General features: G+C 35.6%; 1 pseudogene; it reads left to right on the top strand.

Moving 5' to 3' along the window:
- The first annotated feature begins 233 nt into the window (after window positions 1–233).
- The window catches only part of LOC148573893 (uncharacterized), a 35,836-nt pseudogene continuing 17,610 nt past the window's right edge, over window positions 234–18,459 (top strand).

Consider the following 18,459-nt stretch of genomic DNA (forward strand, 5'->3'; position numbering starts at 1 on the left):
AACAGATAACAGAAGAATGCCAAGCTGTTCAATTAAAGAGTGGGAAAACACTAAATGTATCAATCCAAAGTAGCAAGAAGCCAAGAAAGGAACAGCTAACAAAGGATAACCAAACCACTGCCCAAAATCCCTCTGAGGACAGTAAGAGCCCAGAGAGGAATGATTCTGGCGTTCAAACGCCAGAAAAGGGTGAAAAAGTGGCGTTAAACGCCCAAGGGACAGCCAATGCTGGTGTCCAAACGCCAGAAAAGGGTGGCAATATGGCGTTAAACGCCCAAGCAGCCCCCAATTTTAGCGTTCAAACGCCAATAAGGGGTCAAACACCTGCAAGTGCTGATAACAACCCCCTTAAGCAGGCTTCTCCAACTACTTCTGTAGGAAATAAACCTGCAGCAACTAAGGTTGAAGAATACAAAGCCAAGATGCCTTATCCTAAGAAACTCCGCCAAGCGGAATAGGATAAACAATTTGCCCGCTTTGCAAACTATCTCAGGACTCTTGAAATAAAGATTTCGTTTGCAGAGGCACTTGAGCAAATACCCTCTTATGCTAAGTTCATGAAAGAGATCTTAAGCCATAAGAAGGATTGGAGAGAAACTGAAAAAGTTTTCCTCACTGAAGAATGCAGTGCAGTCATTCTGAAAAGCTTACCAGAAAAGATTAAAGATCCCGGAAGCTTTATGATACCTTGCACATTAGAGGGTGCTTGTACCAAGACAGCTCTGTATGACCTTGGGGCAAGTATCAACCTAATACCTGCATCCACTATCAAAAAGCTTGGTTTGACTGATGAAGTTAAACCAACTCGGATATGCCTCCAACTTGCTGATGGTTCCATTAAAATCCCATCAGGCATAATTGAAGACATGATTGTCAAGGTTGGGCCATTTGCCTTTCCTACTGACTTTGTAGTGCTGGAAATGGAAGAGCACAAGAGTGCAACTCTCCTTCTAGGAAGACCTTTCCTAGCAACTGGACGAATCCTCATTGACATCCAAAGAGGAGAGATAACCCTGAGAATCAATGAGGATGAGTTTAAGTTGAATGCTGTCAAAGCTATGCAGCATCCAGACACACCAAAAGACTGCCTGAGCGCAGATGTTATTGACTCCTTGGTGGAAGAGGTCAATATGACTGAGAGTCTTGAATCAAAGCTAGAGGACATTTTTAAGGATGTTCAGCCTGATCTGGAGGAACTAGAGAGAACGGAAGAACCTCTAAAAACTCCTCAAGAAGAGGATAAGCCTCCTAAACCTGAGCTCAAACCACTACCACCATCCCTGAAATATGCATTTCTGGGAGAAGGTGACACGTTTCCAGTGATCATAAGCTCTGCTTTAAATTCACAGGAAGAGAAAGCACTAATTCAGGTGCTAAGGACACACAAGACAACTCTTGGGTGGTCCATAAGTGATCTTAAGGGTATTAGCCCAGCAAGATGTATGCACAAGATCCTATTGGAGGATGATGATAAGCCAGTGGTTCAACCACAAAGGCGGCTGAATCTAGCCATGAAGGAGGTAGTGCAGAAAGAGGTCACTAAGTTACTAGAGGCTGGGATTATTTATCCTATTTCTGATAGCCCCTGGGTGAGCCCTGTCCATGTTGTCCACAAGAAGGGAGGCATGACAGTGGTTCGTAATGAAAAGAATGAACTGGTTCCTGCAAGAATAGTTACAGGGTGGCGTATGTGTATTGACTACAGAAGGCTCAATACAGCCACCAAGAAGGATTATTTTCCTTTACCATTCATACACCAGATGCTAGAGAGATTAGCAGGTCATGAATACTACTGCTTTTTGGATGGCTATTCAGGCTACAACCAAATTGTAGTAGACCCTCAAGACCAAGAGAAAACAGCATTCACATGTCCATCTAGAGTATTTGCCTATAGAAGGATGCCATTTGGTCTGTGCAATGCACTTGCAACCTTTCAGAGGTGCATGCTCTCTATATTCTCTGATATGGTAGAGAAGTTTCTGAAAGTCTTCATGGATGACTTCTCAGTATTTGGATACTCATTCAGCTCCTACCTTGACCAGCTAACACTTGTTCTAAAAAGGTGCCAAGAGACTAACCTCGTTCTAAACTGGGAAAAATGTCACTTTATGGTGACCGAAGGAATTGTCCTTGGGCACAAAATTTCGAACAAGGGAATAGAAGTGGATCAAGCTAAGGTAGAGGTAATTGAAAAATTACCACCACCTGCCAATGTTAAAGCAATCAAAAGCTTTTTGGGGAATGTAGGATTCTATAGGAGGTTTATAAAGGATTTTTCAAAAATTGCAAAACCTCTGAGTAATCTACTAGCTGCCGACACGCCATTTGTCTTTGACACAGAGTGTCTGCAGGTGTTTGAAACTCTGAAAGCTAAGCTGGTCACAGCACCAGTTATTTCTGCAACAGACTGGACATTACCATTCGAACTAATGTGTGATGCCAGTGACCATGCCATTGGTGCAGTATTGGGACAGAGGCATAATAAACTTCTGCATGTCATTTATTATGCTAGCCGTGTTTTAAATGATGCACAGAAAAATTACACAACCACAGAAAATGAGTTACTTGCAGTAGTCTATGCCATTGACAAGTTCAGATCTTATTTAGTAGGATCAAAAGTGATTGTATACACTGACCATGCTGCTCTAAAATATCTCCTCACAAAGCAGGATTCAAAACCCAGACTCATAAGATGGGTGTTGCTTCAGCAAGAGTTTGATATAGGAATAAGAGACAGAAAAGGGACAAAGAACCAAGTAGCAAATCACCTGTCCCGGATAGAACCAGTAGCAGGAGTGTTCCTCCCTCCTACTGAGATCTCTGAAACCTTCCTGGATGAGCAACTCTTTGCCATTCAGGAAGTACCATGGTTTGCAGACATTGCAAACTATAAAGCTGTGAGATTCATACCCAAGGAGTACAGTAAGGTGCAAAAGAAAAAATTGATTTCTGATGCGAAATACTACTTGTGGGATGAATCATATCTCTTTAAGAGGTGTGTAGACAGAATGATCCGTAGGTGTGTGCCTAGAGAAGAGGCATAGAAGATCCTATGGCATTGCCATGGATCACAATATGGAGGATATTTTGGAGGTGAGAGAACAGCCACCAAAGTTCTCTATTGTGGTTTTTACCGGCCTACTCTCTATAGAAACTCCCGAAAGTTTGTACGTAACTGTGACAGTTAATAGAGAGCTGGTAATCTACCTCACGGTTATGCCATGCCTCAACAAGGGATCTTAGAGATTGAGTTGTTTGATGTATGGGGAATTGACTTTATGGGGCCTTTCCCACCATCATATTCAAACACTTACATTCTGGTGGCAGTAAACTATGTATCTAAATGGGTAGAGGCAATTGCAACACCCACTAATGATACTAAGACAGTGATGAAGTTCCTCCAAAAGCATATCTTCAGCAGGTTCAGTGTCCATAGGATACTGATCAGCGATGGAGGCACTCATTTCTGCAATAAACAGCTTGACTCTGCTCTGGTCCGATATAGAATTAACCATAAAGTGGCATCTCCATATCATCCACATACGAATGGGCAGGCTAAAGTCTCAAATAGAGAACTAAAATAAATCCTAGAGTGGACTGTAAATGCCTGTAGAAAGGATTGGGTAAGAGGTCTGGATAATGCTCTGGGGGCATACAGAACAGCATCCAAGACTCCTATAGGGACCTCTCCATACCAGCTTGTGTATGGAAAAGCCTATCATCTGCCAGTGGAACTGGAACACAAGGCCTACTGGGCAACCAGGTTCCTAAACCTTGATACTAAGGTAGCTGGAGAGAGGAGATTACACCAGTTTAATGAGCTGGAAGAATTCAGACTCAATACTTTCGAAAATGCCAAAATTTATAAGGAGAAAGCAAAAATATGGCATGACAAAAGGCTATCATCTAGAGTCTTTGAGCCAGGACAGAAGGTCCTGCTGTTTAACTCTAGGCTCATATTGTACCCTAGGAAATTGAAATCCCGGTGGAGGGGCCCATATGTGATTACAAGTGTATCACCATATGGCTATGTAGAACTTCAAGATATTGATTTTGACAAAAAGTTTATTGTTAATGGATAAAGAATCAAACATTATCTTGAAGGCAATATTGAGCAAGAATGCTCAAAGCTGAGACTAAGTTAAAAGCTCAGTAAAGTCCAGCTAAAGATAGTAAAAATGCGCTTGTTGGGAGGCAACCCAGCCATTATCAATAATTAGACGTTCGTAACAGTTTGATAAGTCTTTTTAATTTTTTTTTCTTGTTATTTAATATATTTTCATTGAAAAAGTCAGGAAAATGGAGGTTCAAGACATAAAACAGAGAAATCATAGGGAAAAGGAGCTCACTGGCGTCAAAATACCAGTAAAGAGGCAAACTGGGCGTTAAACGCCAGAATGGCTACCAGAAAGGAAATGCATGAGTGAATATGAGAAAGGGGATAAATAGGGAGTAAGTGGGTTTCTTTTGTGTACATAGGTTAATATAGGATTAAGTGGGATGCTTGAGCTAATCAAAGATCCAATTAGCTAAGTCCACTTAACCATATTAATCCTACCTTTATCCTAGCCCCATTACAACCCTCCAAAGACCTCATAATATTTGCATTCATGCATAAAGTATTAGTTGATTGTTAGATGACTAGCAAATCCTAGAAAACATGATTAAAGGAGAATTGAGTGATTAAGCCCTAAACACTGAGCGACTAGAGTGTATGCACATCTGGTGAGGGGTTTGATCGCTCAATTCTAGGTTCTTATCTCTTATATTGTATCTTCTTACAAGTTGCTGTTAGTTTTTGAAAATTTCAAATCAAATCTTTGGACATTGATCATATTGCTATATTTTCTTGCCTTGGCCCTAATTATCTATTTAGGATTGATTGGAATTCTCTTGTTTGTTTTTGCCAAACTCCATAGGAACTATAGTATAGACATAGATAGATAGTAGTTAGTATAGTTGCATACATATAAGTAGTTGCATTGAATAAATCGCTTGCCCTTTGATCCTTCTCCTTGGATTGTGATTAGCATGAGGACATGCTATTGTTTAAGTGTGGGGGAATTGATGAATCCATGTTTGACGATATATTTTGGTTTGATTTGAGTGAATTTCATCATATAAACTCACATTTATTCATCCAAATAGCATACTTTTGTGTTCTCTCCCTAAATTGAGCTTAATTATGAAAACATGCTATTTTGTGCTTAATTTAATCAATTTTATCCCACTTTCATCCCATTCGATGCCTAGATGGTTTTGATGAGTGATTCCAGGTATAATAGGTTGGAATGGCTTGATAAGAGTGGAGGAAAAGCGTGCAATAGGGAGAAAACATGAAGAAAACAAAGGAGAAGCACACACTTGGGTATGCGTACGCACAATCTACTATCGATACGCAAAAGAAGCACAACAGCATGTGTGCGTATGCATGACAATCTATGCGTACGGACAGGTAAAAGATCAGCAAGTGTGCGTTCGCACAGGTCCCAGCACATTACCTCATTAATGCAAATCGCTTAGAATGATTTTTGGGCCTCCATTGCCCAGTTTTGGGACTTTCTGAAGCTGATTGAGTGCTATATAAAAGGGCCATCATTCCATGTGAAAGGGGGGAGAAATTAGGGTTAGTTTAGCAACATGTAGGTCATTTTCTAGAGAGAGAAACTCACCCTTCTCCCTATAAATTAGGGTTTTTAGTTTATTTTCTTTGTAATTTCTCTTTTTGATTCTTGTTTTCATCTAGTTTTTTTTTTTTACCTTTCTTTGTTCTATTGTCTTGATTTTCTTAGTTTATCTTCTCAATTTCTCAATTTTGTCACTTTTAGGTTAATGGATACTCTTGTTAATTTTAATTTTAATTAATGCAATTTTATGTTTTCAGGTTAATTGTTATCATTATTTTCTTCCTTTTGTAGCCTTAGAATTTACTTTCATTGCAATTTAATTTGATTTTATTTTCATGCACACCAAGTGTTTTATAAAATGTTTGGCTAAATTTTTGCTTAGTTTTTCATACTCTTGGTTGGGAAATCGGGTAAACATGAGCGGTGGATGTCCATTCTATATTGTGTTGGAATTGTTAGTTGATTTGGTTTCCACTAACGCTAAGCCTTCCATTAATAGAGTTGGCTAAGACTTGTGGATTGAGATCAATTATGCCCTTTTGACAAATTCTCGATGTTAGGATTGACAAATTAGGATTAATTCTGCACAATTACCATATTTGTGGTCCATAACTATGATAGGAAGCCTTAATTCTCCAATTCTTGCCAAGAGCCCTTTTTGCCATTTAATTCCCTTTTTATTGCTTTAATTGTTTTCATTTAATTCCTTGCATGCTCGTTTCATTCCTTGCTATTTACATTCCTTATCTCATGTATTCAAACACCCAGTTTCCCCCCATAGCCAATAATTGATCATTTTATTGCAACTCCTAGGAAAGACGACCCGGGACTTAAAACTCCCGGTTTATATTTGTTTTGAACTGTGACATTCTTTTGAATTTAAAATTTGATTTGAGAATTAGTCGTTGGTTTGGACTATACTTTGAATGAAGGAATTCTATTAAGAAATTCCATATCAACACTAAATTCATAATTTCAGGTATAATAGGTTGGAATGACTTGATGAGAGTGGAGGAGAAGCGTGCAATAGGGAGAAAACATGAAGAAAACAAAGGAGAAGCACACACTAGAGTGTGCGTATGTACAATCTACTATGGATATGCAAAAGAAGCAGAACAGCATGTGTGCGTACGCACGACAATCTGTGCGTACGCACAAGTAAAAGGTCAGCAAGTGTGCGTATGCACACGTCTGTGCGTACGCACAGGTCCCACCACATGACCTCATTAATGCAAATCGGTGAGGGCGGTTTTTTGGCCTCAAAAACCCAATTTTGGGACTTTTTGAAGCTGATTGAGTGCTATATCAAAGGGTCATCATTCCATGTGAAAGAGGGAAGAAATTAGGGTTTGTTTAGCAACATGTAGGTCATTTTCTAGAGAGAGAAGCTCCCCCTTCTCTCTAGAAATTAGGGTTTTTAGTTTAACTTCTTTGTAATTTATCTTTTTAATTCTTTTTTTCATCTAGTTTCTTCTACCATTCTTTCTTCTATTGTCTTGATTTTCTTAGTTTATCTTTTCAATTTCTCAATTTTGTCACTTTTATGTTAATGGATACTCTTGTTAATTTTAATTTTAATTAATGTAATTTTATATTTTTAGGTTAATTGTTGCTTCCTTTAATTGTTATCATTATTTTCTTGCTTTTGGTAGCCTTAGAATTTACTTTCATTGCAATTTAATTTGATTTTATTTTCATGCACACCAAGTGTTTTATAAAACGCTTAGCTAAATTTTTCTTAGTTTTCCATACTCTTGGTTGGGAAATCGGGTGAACTTGAGTGGTAGATGTCCATTCTATATTGTGTTGGAATTGTTAGTTGATTTGGTTTCCACTAACTCTAAGCCTTCCATTAATAGAGTTGGCTAGGACTTGTGGATTGAGATCAATTATGCCCTTTTGACAAATTCTCGATGTTAGGATTGACTAATTAGGATTAATTCTACACAATTACCATATTTGTGGTCCATAACTAGGATAGGAAGGCTTAATTCTCCAATTCTTGTCAAGATCCCTTTTTGCCATTTAATTCCCTTTTTATTGCTTTAATTGTTTTCATTTAATTCCTTACATGCTCGTTTCATTGCTTTCTATTTACATTCCTTATCTCATGCCTTCAAACACCCATTTCCCCCAAAGCCAATAATTGATCGTTTCATTGCAACTCCTTGGGAAGACGACCCGGGACTTAAAACTCCCGGTTTATATTTGTTTTGAACTATGGCATTCTTTTGAATTTAAAATTTGATTTCAGAATTAGTTGTTGGTTTGGACTATACTTTCAATGATGGAATTCTATTAAGAAATTCTAGATCAACACATAATTCTCTTTATCAAAATTTTTTAGGATCCGCAAATTTTGGGGCGTAAATTTTCTCTTCCTAAACACTTTAACATCATTTTCTTATTTTGATAGCTATGCTTTTGTGAATATTTGTTTAGTATTTCATCACATTTGACTATGCCTAGTTTGCTTGCATATATCTTAGCTTGATTATAGTTTTATAGTAGTAAATATTTGCATGATACCTAGTATAGAAAATAGGTTTGGTAATAACAACAAAGAAATTTCAAGAAATCCCTTTTAAGGCGTTCCATTGACTAGATTTGAAAACTTATTTTTGAACTTGCTTGAAGTGTTCTTCTTTTGGAACATAAAAAAAAGCTTGAACAAAACACCTAGTGAGATTTAAGCTTCAATTGTGTGGTTGCACATTTTCAACAACAAAGTTTGTTCTTGTGTGCTATACTCCTTTAAGATTCTAATCTTAGATATGTTTGAATCTCTGTGTCCTATATTTGATATTTTGAATGTATTTAGTATGATTGAGGCCATTTTTGAAATTGAACTCACTTAACCCATATGGCCAACCCTTATATCTACCCTTGTAAACTACTTTTGAGCGTTTTAATTTCACTTTTATTCTAATATTAAGCACATCATTCACCCTAAGCAAAAGACCATCATGTCCATGATTTGTATCTTTGATTAGCTTAGGTTGAAGAGTGTGTATTATTCAAGTGTTGGGGGAATTTGTGAGACATATTGGTAGAAGTTACTTTGGGCTTTCATTATGAAAATATGGAAGAAATGGGTAAACATTCATGCATTCATTACATAAAATAAATGCATCTCTTTTATATGACAAAAGAAAAAAATTTTGGTGTACATACATTGTTAACAAAAAAATTAAAGAAACGACAATAATAGTGTGAATAAAGAATGCATATGTGTGTGAATTAGAAAGGAAATGCACGAGTGAATGTGAGAAATGGGATAAATAGGGAGTAGCTGGGTTTCATTTGTGTACATAGGTTAATATAGGATTAGGTGGGATACTTGAGCTAATAAAAGATCCAATTTGCTAAGTCCACTTAACCATATTAATTCTATCTTTACCCTAGCCCCATTACAATCCTCTAAAGATCTCATGATATTTGCATTCATGCATCAAGTATTAGTTGATTGTTAGATGACTAGCAAATCTTAGAAAACATGATTAAAGGAGAATTGAGTGATTAAGCCCTAAACATTGAGCGACTAGAGTGTAGACACATCTGGTGAGGGGTTCGATCACTCAATTCTAGGTTCTTAACTCTTATATTGTATCTTCTTTCAAGTTACTGTTACTTTCTGAAAATTTCAAATCAAATCTTTGGACGTTGATCATATTGCTATATTTTCTTGCCTTGACCCTAATGATCTATTTAGGATTGACTGGAATTCTCTTGTTTGTTTTTGCCAAACTCCATATGAACCATAGTATAGACATAGATAGATAGTAGTTAGTATCGTTGCATACATATAAGTAGTTGCATTGAATAAATCGCTTGCCCTTTGATCCTTCTCCTTTGATTGTGATTAGCATGAGAACATGCTATTTTTTAAGTGTGAGGGAATTCATGAGTCCATATTTGACGATAGATTTTGGTTTGATTTGAGTGGATTTCATCATATAAACTCACATTTATTCATCCAAATAGCATACTTTTGTGTTCTCTCGCTAAATTAAGCTTAATTATGAAAACTTGCTATTTTGTGCTTAGTTTAATCAATTTTATTCCACTTTCATCCCATTCAATGCCTTGATGGTTTTGATGAGTGATTTCAAGTATAATAGGGTAGAATGGCTTGATGAGAGTGGAGGAGAAGCGTGCAATAGGGAGAAAACATGAAGAAAACAAAGGAGAAGCACACACTAGAGTGTGCGTATGCACAATCTACTATGGATATGCAAAAGAAGCACAACAGTATGTGTGCGTACGCACGACAATCTGAGCTTACGCACAAGTAAAGGGTCAGTAAGTGTGCGTACGCACAGGTGCCATCATGTGACCTCATTAATGCAAATCGGTGAGGACGATTTTTTGGCCTCCAAAGCCCAATTTTCGGACTTTTTGAAGTTGATTGAGTGCTATATCAAAGGGTCATCATTCCATGTGAAAGGGGGAAGAAATTAGGGTTTGTTTAGCAACATGTAGGTCATTTTCTAGAGAGAGAAGCTCCTCCTTCTCTCTAGAAATTAGGGTTTTTAGTTTAATTTCTTTGTAATTTCTCTTTTTAATTCTTGTTTTCATCTAGTTTCTTCTACCTTTCTTTGTTCTATTGTCTTGATTTTCTTAGTTTATCTTCTCAATTTCTAAATTTTGTCACTTTTATGTTAATGGATACTCTTGTTAATTTTAATTTTAATTAATGCAATTTTATGTTTTCAGGTTAATTGTTGCTTCATTTATTTGTTATCATTATTTTCTTGCTTTTGGTAGCCTTAGAATTTACTTTCATTGCAATTTAATTTGATTTTATTTTCATGCATACCAAGTGTTTTATAAAATGTTTAGCTAAATTTTTGCTTAGTTTTCCGTACTCTTGGTTGGGAAATCGGGTGAAATTGAGTGGTGGATGTCCATTCTATATTGTTTTAGAATTGTTAGTTGATTTGGTTTCCACTAACTCTAAGCCTTCGATTAATAGAGTTGGCTAGGACTTGTGGATTGAGATCAATTATGCCCTTTTGACAAATTCTCAATGATAGGATTGAATAATTAGGATTAATTCTACACAATTAACATATTTGTGGTCCATAACTAGGATAGGAAGGCTTAATTCTCCAATTCTTGTCAAGAGCCCTTTTTTCCATTTAATTCCCTTTTTATTGCTTTAATTGTTTTCATTTAATTCCTTGCATGCTCGTTTCATTCCTTTCTATTTACATTCCTTATCTCATGCCTTCAAACACCCATTTCCCCCATAGCCAATAATTGATCATTTCATTGCAACTCCTAGGGAAGACGACCCGGGACTTAAAACTCCCGGTTTATATTTGTTTTGAACTATGGCATTCTTTTGAATTTAAAATTTTATTTGAGAATTAGTTGTTAGTTTGGACTATACTTTCAATGAAGGAATTCTATTAGAAAATTCTAGATCAACAAAAAATTCTCTTTATCAAAATTTTTTAGGATCTGCAAATTTCGGGGCGTAAATTTTCTCTTCCTAAACACTTTACATCATTTTCTTGTTTTGATAGCTATGCTTTTGTGAATATTTGTTTAGTATTTCATCAGATTTGACTATGCCCAGTTTGCTTGTATATATCTTAGCTTGATTATAGTTTTATAGTAGTAAATATTTGCATTTCTAGTATAGGAAATAGGTTTGGTAATAACAACAAAGAAGTTTCAAGAAATACCTTTTAAGGCGTTCCATTGACTAGATTTGAAAACTTGTTTTTGAACTTGCTTGAAGTGTTCTTCTTTTGGAACATAGAAAAGAGCTTGAACAAAACACCTAGTGAGATTTAAGCTTCAATTGTGTGGTTGCACATTTTCAACAACAAAGTTTGTTCTTGTGTGCTATACTCCTTTAAGATTCTAATCTTAGATATGTTTGAATCTTTGTGTCCTATGTTTGATGTTTTTAATGCATTTAGTATGATTGAGGCCATTTTTGAAATTGAACTCACTTAACCCATATGGCCAACCCTTATATCTACCCATGTAAACTACTTTTGAGCCTTTTAATTCCCCTTTTACTCTAATATTAAGCACATCATTCACCCTAAGCGAAAGATCATTATGTCCATGAATTGTATCTTTGATTAGCTTGGGTTGAAGAGTGTGTATTATTCAAGTGTTGGGGGAATTTGTGGGAAACATTGGTAGAAGTTACTTTGGGCTTTCATTATGAAAACATGGAAGAAATGCCTAAACATTCATGCATTCATTACTTAAAATATATGCATCTCTTTTAGATGACAAAAGAAAAAAATTTGGTGCACGTACATTGTTAACGAAAAAAGTAAAGAAATGACAATAATAGTGTGAATAAATAATGCATATGTGTGTGAATTAGAAAGGAAATGCATGAGTGAATGTGAGAAAGGGGATAAATAGGGAGTAAGTGGGTTTCATTTGTATACATAGGTTAATATACGATTAGGTGGGATACTTGAGCTAATAAAAGATCCAATTTGCTAAGTCCACTTAGCCTTATTAATTCTACCTTTACCCTAGCCCCATTACAATCCTCCAAAGACCTCATGATATTTGAATTCATGCATCAAGTATTAGTTGATTGTTAGATGACTAGCGAATCTTAGAAAACATGATTAAAGGAGAATTGAGTGAGTAAGCCCTAAACACTGAGCGACTAGACTGTATACACATCTGGTGAGGGATTCGATCACTCAATTCTAGGTTCTTAACTCTTATATTGTATCTTTTTGCAAGTTGCTGTTACTTTTTGAAAATTTCAAATCAAATCTTTGGACATTGATCATATTGATATATATTCATGCCTTGGCCCTAATGATCTATTTAGGATTGATTGGAATTCTCTTGTTTGTTTTTGCCAAACTCCATAGGAACCATAGTATAGACATAGATAGATAGTAGTTAGTATCGTTGCATACATATAAGTAGTTGCATTGAATAAATCGCTTGCCCTTTGATCCTTCTCCTTTGATTGTGATTAGCATGAGGACATGCTATTTTTTAAGTGTGGGGAAATTCATGAATCCATATTTAACGATATATTTTGGTTTGATTTGAGTGGATTTCATCATAAAAACTCCCATTTATTCATCCAAATAGCATATTTTTGTGTTCTCTCCCTAAATTGAGCTTAATTATGAAAACATGCTATTTTCTGCTTAGTTTAATCAATTTTATCCCACTTTCATCCCATTCAATGCCTTGATGATTTTGATGAGTGATTTCAAGTATAATAGGTTGGAATGGCTTGATGAGAGTGGAGGAGAAGCGTGAAATAGGGAGAAAATATGAAGAAAACAAAGGAGAAGCACACACTTGAGTGTGTGTACGCACAATCTACTATGGATATGCAAAAGAAGCACAACAGCATGTGTGCGTACGCACGACAATCTGTGCGTACGCACAAGTAAAAGGTCAGCAAGTGTGCGTACGCACACGTCTGTGCGTACGCACAGGTCCCATCACGTGACCTCATTAATGCAAATTGGTGAGGGCGATTTTTTGGCCTCCAAAGCCCAATTTTGGGACTTTCCGAAGCTGATTGAGTGCTATATCAAAGGGTCATCATTCCATGTGAAAGGGGGGAGAAACTAGGGTTTGTTTAGCAACATATAGGTCATTTTCTAGAGAGAGAAGCTCCCGCTTCTCTCTAGAAATTAGGGTTTTAGTTTAATTTCTTTGTAATTTCTCTTTTTAATTCTTGTTTTCATCTAGTTTTTTCTACCTTTCTTTGTTCTATTGTCTTGATTTTCTTAGTTTATCTTCTCAATTTCTCAATTTTGTCACTTTTATGTTAATGAATACTCTTGTTAATTTTAATTTTAACTAATGCAATTTTATGTTTTCAGGTTAATTGTTGCTTCTTTTAATTGTTATCATTATTTTCTTGCTTTTGGTAGCCTTAGAATTTACTTTCATTGCAATTTAATTTGATTTTGTTTTCATGCACACCAAGTATTTTATAAAATGTTTAGCTAAATTTTTGCTTAGTTTTCCATACTCTTGGTTGGAAAATCGGGTGAACTTGAGTGGTGGATGTCCATTCATATATTGTGTTGGAATTGTTAGTTGATTTGGTTTCCACTAACTCTAAGCCTTCCATTATTAGAGTTGGCTAGGACTTGTGGATTGAGAACAATTATGCCGTTTTGATGAATTCTCGATGTTAGGATTGACTAATTAGGATTAATTCTACACAATTACCATATTTGTAGTCTATAACTAGGATAGGAAGCCTTAATTCTCCAATTCTTGTCAAGATCCCTTTTTGCCATTTAATTCCCTTTTTATTGCTTTAATTGTTTTCATTTAATTCCTTGCAAGCTCGTTTCATTGCTTTCTATTTACATTCCTTATCTCATGCCTTTCAAACACCCATTTCCCCCATAGCCAATAATTGATCATTTCATTCCAACTCCTAGGGAAGATGACCCGGGACTTAAAACTCCCGATTTATATTTGTTTTGAACTGTGACATTCTTTTGAATTTAAAATTTGATTTGGGAATTAGTTGTTGATTTGGACTATACTTTCAATGAAGGAATTCTATTAAGAAATATGATGAGCGGATAATTTATACCCTTTTTGTCATTGTTTTTACATAGTTTTTAGTATGTTTTAGTTACTTTTTATCATATTTTTATTAGTTTTTATACAAAAATCACATTTCTGGACTTTACTATGAGTTTGTGTGTTTTTCTGTGATTTCAGGTACTTTCTGGCTGAAATGGAAGGACCTGAGCAAAAATCTGATTCAGAGGCTGAAAAAGGACTGCAGATGCTGTTGGATTCTGACCTCCCTGCACTCGAAGCGGATTTTCTAGAGCTACAGAAGCTCAATTGGCACGCTCTTATTTGCGATGGAAAGTAGACATCCTGGGCTTTTCAGGAATATATAATAGTCCATACTTTGCCCGAGATTTGATGGCCCAAACTGGCGTTCAAAGTCAGCCCAAACTGGCACCAAAATTGGAGTTAAATGCCCAAACTGGCACCAAAGCTGGCGTTTAACTCCAGAAACAGCCTAAGCACGAAAAAGCTTCAATACTCAGCCCAAGCACACACCAAGTGGCTCCTGAAAGTGGATTTCTGCACTATCTGCACTTAGTTACTCATTTTCTGTAACCCTAGGTTACTAGTCTAGTATATGAACTACTTTTAGAGATTTATTTTATGTCTTTGAGACCAGTTTTGATCTTTGATGAGTTTTCTGCTATCATAGACCATTGTTCACATTTGGAGGCTGGCCATTCGGCCATGCCTAGACCTTTCACTTATGTATTTTCTATGGTAGAGTTTCTACACCCCATAGATTAAGGTGTGGAGCTCTGCTGTTCTTCATGAATTAATACAAGTACTATTGTTTTTCTATTCAATTCACGCCTACTTCATCTCCAAGATATACTCTCGTACTTAATTCAGTTAAGTCAGAGAGAAGGGGTGACCCGTGACAATCACCCAATCTTTGTTACTCGCTTAGCCAAGATCGCGTGCCTGATAACCATAAAGCGATCTACATGATGTTCAACGTAGTCATTGGACGACAGCTGGAGTATACTCTCTTGGATATCTAATACACGGACCGAGTCCGTGAGATTAGTATCTTCGTGGTATAGGCTAGAACCATTGGCAGCATTCCTGAGATCCGAAAAGTCTAAACCTTGTCTGTGGTATTCCGAGTAGGATCTGGGAAGGGATGACTGTGACGAGCTTCAAACTTGCGAATGTTTGGCGCAGTGACAGTGTGCAAAAGGACAATGGTCCTATTCCGACGCTAGTGGGAACCGACAGATGATTAGCCGTACGGTGACAGCGCATATGGATTTGTTTTCATCCGAGAGGATCATACAGCTTGCCATGGAAGGAGGTAACGCATGGTTGGAAGAAGGCAGTAGGAAAGCAGAAGTTCAGAAGCAACAATGCATCTCCAGACGCTTATCTGAAATTCCCATCAATGAATTACATAAGTATCTTTATCTTATTTTATATTTTATTTATATTTTAATTATCAAAACCTCATAACCATTTGAATCCGCCTGACTGAGATTTACAAGGATGACCATAGCTTGCTTCAAGCCAACAATCTCCGTGGGATCGACCCTTACTCATGTGAGGTATTACTTGGACGACCCGATGCACTTACTGGTCAGTTACGCAGAGTTGTGAAGAAGTGTTGAGATCACGTTACGCGTACCAAGTTTTTGGCGCCGTTGTTGGGGAACAAACAATTCGCGTACCAAGTTTTTGGTGCCGTTGCCAGGGATTATTCGAATTTGGACAACTGACGGTTCATCTTGTTGCTCAAATTAGGTAATTTTACTTTATTTTTATTTTCGAAAAAAATTCAAAAAAAATTAAAAAATATACAATATTTTATTTTGTTCTTCAGAATTTTTAAGAATCAATTTTAGAGTTTCATCATGATCTGTTGAAGCCTGGCTGGCTGCTAAGCCATGTCTAATTTTTTTGGACCGAGGCTTCCACTTGTCATTGCAAGAGCCCTTGGATTCCCATCTAATTGGCTGTTGTATGTCTGATTTGTATGCTGAAGTTTGGCTGGCCATTTGGCCATGTCTAATCTTTTGGACCGAAGCTTTCACATAAAGCTTGGCTGGCTGTTTAGCCATGTCTAAATTTTTGCACCGAAGCTTTAGACTATCATTGCATGATTCTTGGAATTCTTATTAAAAATTTTGAATTTCTTTACTCTCCTTTTCCAAAAATATTTTTGAAAAATTACAAAAAAAAACTAATAAAATCATAAAACCAAAAATATTTTGTGTTTCTTGTTTGAGTCTTGTGTCAAATTTTAAGTTTGGTGTCAATTGCATGTTTTAATTTTTCTCAAAAATTTTCGAAAATCCATGCAATGAGTTTTGTTCTTCATGATCTTCAAGTTCTTCTTGATGAATTTCTTTGTTCGATTTTAAATTTTTCTTGTTTGGTGTCTTTTCTTGTTTTTCATATGCATTTTTGAATTATTAGTGTCTATAGTTTAAAAATTTTTAAGTTTGGTGTCTTGCATGTCTTTCTTTTCTTAAAAATTCTTTAAAATTATGTTCTTGATGTTCATCATGATCTTCAAAGTGTTCTTGGTGTTCATCTTGACATTCAAAGTGTTCTTACATGCATTATTAGTTTTGATCTTAATTTCTTGTGTTTTGCATCATTTTTATGTTTTTCTATCTCCTCACTAAAAATTCAAAAAAAAAATATCTTTCCCTTATTTCACTCATAAATTTCGAAAATTTGAATTGATTTAGTCATAAAGTTTTAAAATTTAGTTGTTTCTTGTTAATCAAGTCAAAATTTCAAATAAAAAAAATTCTATCTTTTTCAAATCCTTTTCAAAAATCAAATCTTTTTTAATTTTCTTCTCAATATTTTTGAAAATTTCATAATTGAATTTCAAAATCTTTTTCTTATTTTTATTTCATATTTTCAAAATTAATTGCTAACATTTAATGTTTTGATTCAAAAATTTTCAAGTTGTTACTTGCCTATTAAGAAAGGACCAATCTTTAAATTCTACAATCATATCTTTTAATTTCTTGTTAGTCAAGTGATCAACTTTAATTTCAAAAATCAAATATTTTTAATTTCTTTTTCAAATATTTTTCAAAATAATTTTCAATCATATCTTTTTCAAAATCAATTTCAAAATCCTTTCTAACTTCTTACCTTTTCAAAATTGATTTTCAAATATTTTTCAATTAACTAATTGACTTTTTGTTTGATTTTAAAAGTTTTCTATTTCAATCATATCTTTTTCAAAACCACCTAACTACTTTTCTCTCTCCAATTTTCGAAAATCACTAACAACTTTTTCAAAAATCTCTTTTTATTTAATTATTTTTTTTAGTTTTCAAATTTTATTTTATTTTTCTCTTAATTTTCGAATACTAACCAATAATTAAAAAAAAACAAAAATATTTTTTTATTTTATTTTAATTTTTGAATTTCCTCTCTCTCATCTCTTTCTATTTATTTATTTATTTACCAACACTTCTCTTCTTCTTATAATTCGAACCCTTTCTCCTTCTCTGTGTTTGAATTCTTCATCTTCTCTCTTCTTCATTCTACTCTTCTATTCTTCTACTCACATAAAGGAATTCTATACTGTGACATAGAGGATTCCTATTCTTTTCTGTTCTCTTCTTTTTCATATGAGTAGGAGCAAGGATAAGAACATTCTTGTTGAAGCTGATCCGGAACCTGAAAGGACTCTAAAGAGAAAGCTAAGAGAAGCTAAGGCACAATACTCTGGAGAGGACCTAACAGAATTTTTCGAAAAAGAAGAAGAGATGGCCAAACCCAACGACAATGGTGGAGATGCAAGGAAGATGATTGGTGACTTTATTGCACCCTCTTCTGACTTCTGTTAAAGGAGCATCTCAATTCCTGCAATTGGAGCAAACAACTTTGAGCTTAAGACTCAATTAGTTTCTCTAATGCAGTAGAATTGCAAGTTTCATGGACTTCCATTGGAAGATCCTCATCAGTTCTTAGCTGAATTCTTGCAAATCTGTGACACTGTTAAGACCAATGGGGTTAATCCTGAGGTCTACAGACTTATGCTTTTTCCCTTTGTTGTAAGAGACAGATCTAGGACATGGTTGGACTCACAACCTAAAGATAGCCTGAACTCTTGGGAAAAGTTGGTCAATGCTTTCTTAGCCAAATTCTTTCCACCTCAAAAGTTGAGCAAGCTTAAAGTGGAAGTCCAAACCTTCAGACAGAAGGAAGGTGAATCCCTCTATGAAGCTTGGGAAAGATACAAGCAATTGATCAGAAGGTGTCTTTCTGACATGTTCTCAGAATGGAGCATCATATGTAT

Source organism: Arachis ipaensis, chromosome B2, assembly GCF_059453495.1.
Source record: "Arachis ipaensis isolate K30076 ecotype BB chromosome B2, ASM5945349v1, whole genome shotgun sequence".
NCBI lineage: Eukaryota > Viridiplantae > Streptophyta > Magnoliopsida > Fabales > Fabaceae > Arachis > Arachis ipaensis.